This window comes from Pecten maximus, unplaced genomic scaffold, assembly GCF_902652985.1.
Source record: "Pecten maximus unplaced genomic scaffold, xPecMax1.1, whole genome shotgun sequence".
Lineage (NCBI taxonomy): Eukaryota > Metazoa > Mollusca > Bivalvia > Pectinida > Pectinidae > Pecten > Pecten maximus.
This window is the reverse complement of record NW_022979591.1, coordinates 1-8,927: the sequence shown is the minus strand read 5'-3', so window position 1 is coordinate 8,927 and position 8,927 is coordinate 1.

Genomic DNA, 8,927 nt, shown 5'->3' with positions numbered 1-8,927 from the left:
CTTGAAGGAAACTTCAAATGTATCTCTTAAAGATTGCTGTCCTTGATACAAAATTCTCTCTCTAATAAGTGGTAAAATGTATATATCATTGTAGTCTATTGTTTGACGATGGGGTCAACCACAAATCACTCATTTTAAGACAAAGTTATTTTTTAAAAAGTTAAACCTTTTGATTTTTTTTTCGTTTGGTTCGTTTGGATAAAAGTCATACACAGAAATCCAATTTTCTAATGTGTGTTTTTGTTTAAACAAAACATCCAATTCAAAATAAGCCATGACATTACATGTAGATTATTAACAATCTTTAACAATGATTTTAATGTATATTCTTAATATCTCAACGTGTTCAATATCTCCGTAATAATTCATAAGCGTAGCACAACATGAAACACTGCTTTAAAATTCAGACTAAATTTTGAATATTTTAATGATAATGAAAACGCTGCTCTACGTCCCTAGTCTGATACAAGTAATTCTAAATACAATTACAATCATTATTATAACTTAATAAAACACATTTATATGTTTAATACCCAACATGCAATTATAAAGCTGTAATAAAATTGGATTTCTTCATTTCGAATTTTCCCGACTTTTCTAAAAACAGCATTTTTAGTCTTATAATTTTTACTGGTAAATTACATTGCTTTGTATAATTTGAAAAAGACTGTCAAGCAAGGAAATGACTAGGTTCTTCAAACTTATAATGATTTGTGTATTTTGAGGTTTATATTTAACATATAAAGACAAAAGTATCGGAGACAAAATGTCCTTTGTATCAATCCGATTGCATTATCGGAAAAGATCTGACAAGCAGTATTGAAAGTCACGCAAGGTCTCCCACTTGTCACATCGATTTGACATAAACACGCCCAAGTCCCTAACTAAGACAACTCATACCATAGATTGATCCTATCAAGATAGCAATCAACCTTTTTTTAATTTCAAAATCCACTTAACGGCAACACAGCCGTTTATTTTCAGTAAAACATTTTGTAATCACAGAGTATTGGACAAGCAGCATCAACTGTGTTAGTCAAGGATTAAAACCAAACTGGGCATTTAAAATGATTGTTGTCAGTAACCTGTATATAAATACATGTACTATATATATATGTATAACTTAGCAACACAAATGACGAAGGAAGACAACTTTTTGACTCGTGCCCTGACCGGGCCTCGAACTCACGATCTACGGCACCCAATCGCATAGCCAGAAATACCCGCAGTTCTTAAAAAAGAACGTTGACGTTTCAATGGCGCAGTGATGGTCGGCCCGATACCCTGACATGATCATTGTGGAAGTCGTCTATAAGATGATATGAATACCTGGATCGCAATGTATTTACATACATGGATACGAATTGTACACATAGTATATATATTTCTCTCGGTACAAATACGATTGGAAATTAAAATCTATATCTTCGGATCACCAACACATAATGTATATGATACATTGTGCTAATAAATAAATATATTTTGTAGCAGATGATTTATTCTAAACTGCTCAGACACACATCCAAATAACCGAATGATATTTGTCGGGCACAATTTGTCAATGTAGATAAAGATACATGGTGTATTTCAATGTGGTTTAATACACTGTGTACGGTGTATGGTTGTATTAGAATTTATAACATAAAAAAAGAAAAATGTATCGTTATTTTATCGCTTGGTCGACTAGTAATAAATTGTCACTTTTAATGTATTGGTGTCTCCCTTGCCTCAGTTAAAATATGTGTTGTTAACCAAATTAGGGGCCGCGGTGGCCGAGTGGTTAAGGTGTCCCGACACTTTATCATTAGCCCTCCACCTCTGGGTTGCGAGTTCAAAACCTACGTGGGGCAATTGCCAGGTACTGACTGTAGGCCAGTAGTTTTTCTCCGGGTACTCCGGCTTTCCTCCACCTCCAAAACCCGGCACGTCCTTAAATGACCCTGGCTGTTAATAGGACGTTAAACAAAAACAAACCGAACTAAAGTAAACCAAATATGTATGCGTGCACAATTGTGAACACTGGGCCGGGATATGATAAAGATCAGAAAGGCGATTAGATTATCAGTCCTGGAATTGAATCGCTTCACAAAATAATCTAAAAACCTCGACCGGTTAACTGTTTTTGTCGTCTGATCAGCTTAAAAGTAACCTGTTTATCATAATGTAGAACCAATGGGTGTTTTAGCAGTGCGGCAGTAAGTGGGTGACTTTCGGTGTGACTGTCATTGTTAACAGGGGGTGTCATTTGGACTGATTGTTTTATAGACAACAATGTCACATCGGTAACAATACATTGTTTATGCTATATACAATGCATGTGGTCGTCATGGTAAATACCACAATTGATAACGTGATTGACTCCATGATATATTTATTTATAAACCTACGGAGTTAAACGTCATGTATGTTTCTAACAAGATAAATAGCACGTATGCATATTATGCACAATGTACCCCTATATGTGTCGAGGGTAGTTTGTGACTAATATTAAAGTTCTGCATACGATAACCAGGAACCTGTATTATTTTCACACAATTTAACGAACTTTGTGGTTCCTTAATCTGTATAATACACAATTTCTTATTCGATTGTCGCTAGGGTCGTGAAATTCGAGGTAAAATTCACGTTTATATGTGTGGTGTGGGTTTCATCATTGCTAAGCTATTGCACGAGTGTATACATGTATACTGTTTTCTATTTCACGTGTGTAGGTACATGTGTACTGTTTTCTATTTCACCTGTGTAGGTACATGTGTACTGTTTTCTATTTAACGTGTGTAGGTACATGTGTACTGTTTTATATTTCACGTGTGTAGGTACATGTGTACTGTTTTCTATTTCACCTGTGTAGGTACATGTGTACTGTTTCATATTTCACGTGTGTAGGTACATGTGTACTGTTTTCTATTTCACGTGTGTAGGTACATGTGTACTGTTTTCTATTTCACGTGTGTAGGTACATGTGTACTGTTTTCTATTTCACGTGTGTAGGTACATGTGTTGTAGTGTAGGTACATGTGTACTGTTTTATATTTCACGAGTGTATACATGTGTACTGTTTTATATTTCACCTGTGTAGGTACATGTGTACTGTTTTATATTTCACGTGTGTAGGTACATGTGTACTGTTTTATATTTCACGTGTGTAGGTACATGTGTACTGTTTTATATTTCACGTGTGTAGGTACATGTGTACTGTTTTCTATTTCACGAGTGTATACATGTGTACTGTTTTATATTTCACGAGTGTATACATGTATACTGTTTTATATTTCACGTGTGTAGGTACATGTGTACTGTTTTCTATTTCACGAGTGTATACATGTGTACTGTTTTCTATTTCACCTGTGTAGGTACATGTGTACTGTTTTCTATTTCACGTGTGTAGGTACATGTGTACTGTTTTCTATTTCACGAGTGTATGTACATGTATGTACTGTTTTATATTTCACCTGTGTATGTACATGTGTACTGTTTTATATTTCACGTGTGTATGTACATGTATGTACTGTTTTATATTTCACCTGTGTATGTACATGTGTACTGTTTTATATTTCACGTGTGTATGTACATGTATGTACTGTTTTATATTTCACCTGTGTATGTACATGTGTACTGTTTTATATTTCACGTGTGTATGTACATGTATGTACTGTTTTCTATTTCACGAGTGTATACATGTGTACTGTTTCATATTTCACCTGTGTAGGTACATGTGTACTGTTTCATATTTCACGTGTGTATGTACATGTATGTACTGTTTTATATTTCACGTGTGTATGTACGTATGTACTGTTTTATATTTCACCTGTGTAGGTACATGTATACTGTTTTCTATTTCACCTGTGTATGTACATGTGTACTGTTTTATATTTCACGTGTGTAGGTACATGTATGTACTGTTTTATATTTCACGTGTGTAGGTACATGTGTACTGTTTTATATTTCACGAGTGTATACATGTGTACTGTTTTATATTTCACCTGTGTAGGTACATGTGTACTGTTTTCTATTTCACGAGTGTATACATGTATACTGTTTTCTATTTCACCTGTGTATGTACATGTGTACTCTTTTCTATTTCACGTGTGTAGGTACATGTGTACTGTTTTATATTTCACGTGTGTAGGTACATGTATACTGTTTTATATTTCACGTGTGTAGGTACATGTATACTGTTTTATATTTCACGTGTGTAGGTACATGTGTACTGTTTTATATTTCACGTGTGTAGGTACATGTATGTACTGTTTTATATTTCACGTGTGTAGGTACATGTATACTGTTTTATATTTCACGTGTGTAGGTACATGTATACTGTTTTATATTTCACGTGTGTAGGTACATGTGTACTGTTTTATATTTCACGTGTGTAGGTACATGTGTACTGTTTTATATTTCACGTGTGTAGATACATGTATACTGTTTTATATTTCACGTGTGTAGGTACATGTGTACTGTTTTATATTTCACGTGTGTAGGTACATGTATACTGTTTGATAGAAATTATATGTTACGTATTGCTAATTTAGATAATTATTTTGTATTGTACCGTTAGCAGTTTTCGTTTATTTTTCTATATATTTAGTGCTTTTTTTAACAAATCTGTTACTGACCTGGCAATACATCGATATAGAATTAATTTATTCCGTAGTGAAGGATGTATTTTTGTATGAGCTGTATATCTTTAGTCACGCCTCATGATCTTACAGGATATGTGTGTTAAGTGGCGTGTGAAGTGGAGCATTCGGTCCTGGGGGTCGGCAGGGGAAAGTCGTCTGAAACCAACATCACTTTATATATGGTGTAAGTATAACATGAACTGTGAAAATGTAACCTTTTTCCTTTACAACAATTGTGAAACAATCTAAATTTACTTATATTAATCACTCTTGTTGGCCCGGATGGACGCGCGCGAGGGGGTCTTGCTGTGGGAGGAGACCGGGAGGTCATGGGTAAGTGACCCCATACCCTATCACGTACAATCTGGGAATCGAACCTTACCACTGTGTCACCCGACCAGCCTACTGTCACAGTCTATAAATTGTAATGTTAATAATGACAAGTATTGTGAGTTCTCACGTGAATTTCTGGAATGTCATTTGTGATTTTAACATCTGTCTGTGTTTTTTGTTTTAGTAAGTTCATGTGAAGTTGAATCTCGCCAGCTGAATTAAGAGATAGTTTAAATAAAGAAAAATACAAGAAATAACTAACCTCAATTTAAAAAACAAACAAACAAACAAAAAACAATAAACAACGTGTGATTAGATAAGGTCGTAGGCATTTCAATGGCCTCGTTTGACCTGTCTAGCTTTCTACCCATGTCTTTGTGTGTGATTAGCACCTGTACAGGTCGGCTCACACACTATCTCGGCGGGATTTAACAATGCAGATAATTGACAACGACAATAAAATCGACAGAGAAAAATATCACATTTTGCCAAAGCAATACCGATGTACAGTACAGTATATGTGGAGCTTGATGTTTGAAGCATGGTGAAATGAACCTGGTTCAAAATAGTTTAATGTGAATTGAACTGCGGTTCATTGGTTTGGTTTGGTTTTGTTTAACGTCCTATTAACAGCCATGGTCATGCAAGGACGTGCCAGGTTTAGAGGTGGAGGAATGCCGGAGTACCCGGAGGAAAACTACCGGCCTACGGTCAGTACCTGGCAGCTGTCCCACGTAGGTTTCGAACTCGCAACTCACTGGTGGAGGGCTAGCGATAAAATGTCGGGACACCTTAACCACTCGGCCACCGCGGCCCCTTCGGTTCATTGGACAATCATGTTGGATTGTACAATTGTGGTGAAATAAGCGTCCCGTTGTATGATGAACACGCCTTATAATTGTTTTCGTTTGATTTTCACTTACAGTTTTGATCAATTGCTTAGTTATGTTTTTCCACTCAGGAAAAAAAAGTGTGGGGGGAGGGGGATCAGATCTTTTTAGAAAACTTCATCAATTTATTCGTTTTAAAAACAACAACAACAGAAAATTCAATGTTCATTGTACCGTAATAATTATGAATTTCATGTTATCATAGTTTAAATGGAGCGGTTAATATCACCATAATGGTAAACTGTAGCGCAGTTCATATTAACACGGGCTTCACTTTACCACGGGCTTCACTTTACCACGGGCTTCACTTTACCGCGGGCTTCACGTTACCACGGGCTTCACATTACCGCGGGCTTCACTTTACCGCGGGCTTCACGTTACCACGGGCTTCACATTACCGCGGGCCTCACTTTACCACGGGCTTCACGTTACCACGGGCTTCACGTTACCGCGGACTTCACTTTACCACGGGCTTCACGTTACCACGGGCTTCACTTTACCACAGGCTTCACGTTACCACGGGCTTCACGTTAACAAGGGCTTCACGTTAACACGGGCTTCACGTTAACAAGGGCTTCACGTGACCACGGGCTTCACTTTACCACGGGCTTCACATTACCACGGGCTTCACGTTAACAAGGGCTTCATGTTACCGCGGGCTTCACGTTAACCAAGGGGCTTCACGTTACCACGGGCTTCAACGTTACCCGGGCTACTTTACCGCGGGCTTCACGTTACCAGGCGCTTCACATTACCAGGGACTTCACTTTACCAAGGGCTTCACGTACCATAGGCTTAACTTACCACGGGACCTTCCACGTAACAAGGGCTCACGTTAACCACAAAGGGCTTCTTCACTTTACCACGGCTTCATGTTAAACAAGGCTTAAATTGACCACGGACTTCACGTGACCACAAGCTTCACGTTACCATATATAGGCTTTTCACTTTACCACGGGCTTCACGTTAACAACGGCTTCACTTTACCACGGGCTTCACGTTACCGGGGGCTTCAGGTTACCACGGGCTTCAGGTTACCACGGGCTTCACTTTACCACGAGCTTCACTTTACCACGGGCTTCACGTTACCACGGGCTTCACGTTACCGCGGGCTTCACGTTACCACGGGCTTCACGTTACCACGGGCTTCACGTTAACAAGTGCTTCACTTTACAACGAACTTCACTTTACCACGGGCTTCACTTTACCACTGACTTCACGTAAGCACGGGTGTCACAATCCGACTTTGTTACACCTTCATATGGAAGGTAAGTATATTAGCTGAGCACGTAATGTATACACCACGTAAGACGCGCTATTGTACGGCTGGGTGTTTTGGGCTGCGGTAGTCAGTAATCTACCCGGCTCAACAATGGACATTTGACAGCTGTAGGTATAGAGATACTTGTGCCTATATTCTAGTAAGAAGCGTGAAATTACAGTCACGGTAAGTTACTATTTATTATTATTCTCTTTTTGAATATAATTGTTATTGTGTTTAGTGAGTACGCTAGTGCACGTGCGTGAGTACTGTTTATTTTACTTGTATGGACGCACTAGGGTTGTTGTATCAATATTTAACGCTTACAAACATGTTTATATATAACATTATTTACTGTAAATGTTTAAATATCAAGTTTAGGGTATAATTTGATATTTTGTAGCTTAACATGAGTGGACACGCTGTCCAGTGGTGAAATGTATGGAAGCCGGGTGGCACCATTGAAATGGAATCCATAGACTGTACTGTTTGACAACCGTGTTATGTACCACAATTAGTACGTGATTATTGTGGGAGGAAGAGAACACAGATACCAGTGTACTCGAGGGTAGCCCGAGTAGAGGCTACAATTTTGGTGTGGAAACATCATATGGAGACCCGGATGGGTCGTAGGTCGTATCAGGCCTTTGTAGTATCGGACTGACGCCATCAGCGTGGGGAGTACCAGACCCAACGAGGCGATCAGCAGTTCCAGTACTGTATATATATTCATCGAACATTGTGTATGGACAAGGATGTGTTGCTACAAAGACTTTAGGATTTAGTGTTGTTATATACAAATTTATAGATATATATATTTATTAGTAGCTGTGATTCTGTGTGTAAGTACCTGTTGAGTGTATCACGGAAGATAATTGAGTGGACGTAAGCGAGGTTTTGTAAAAGTGACAAATCGTAAAGATAACCATTGTGTATTGATTGTATTTTGCATGTATTCATAGTGTATATTAGAAATTGTAAATATGTACTTACTAGTTTTGTTGTCATTTTGGATACCTGTGTGGCAATCGCTCGGCTAGGTTACAACGGGCTTCACGTTACCACGAACTTCACTTTACCACGGGCTTCACGTTACCACGGGCTTGACTTTACCACGGGCTTCACGTTACCACGGGCTTCACGTTAACAACGGCTTCACTTTTCCACGGGCTTCACGTTACCACGGGCTTCACGTTACCGCGGGCTTCACGTTACCACGGGCTTCACGTTACCACGAGCTTCACTTTACCACGAGCTTCACTTTACCACGGGCTTCACGTTACCATAGTCTTCACGTTACCACGGGCTTCACGTTAACAAGGACTTCAAGTTACCACGGACTTCACGTTACCATGGGCTTCATTTTTCCACGGGCTTCACTTTACCACGGGCTTCACGTAAGCACGGGCCTCACGTTAACAAGGACATGCGTTACCGCGAGCGTCACGTTAACAAATGCTTCACGTTGCTATAGGCTTCATTTTACCACAGGCTTCACTTTACCACGGGCTTCTCGTAAGCATGGGCCTCACGTTAACAAGGGCTTCACGTTACCGCGGGCTTTACTTTACCACGGGCTTTACTTTACCACGAACTTCACTTTACCAGGGACTTCACGTAAGCACGGGCTTCACGTTCCCACGGGCTTCACGTTCCCACGGGCTTCACGTTACCAAGGGCTTCACTTTACCACGGGCTTCACGTTACCACGGGATTCACGTGACCACGGGCTTCACGTGACCACGGGCTTCACGTTACCACGGGCTTCACTTAACCGCGGGCTTCACATTACCACGGGCTTCACGTTACCAAGGGCTTCAC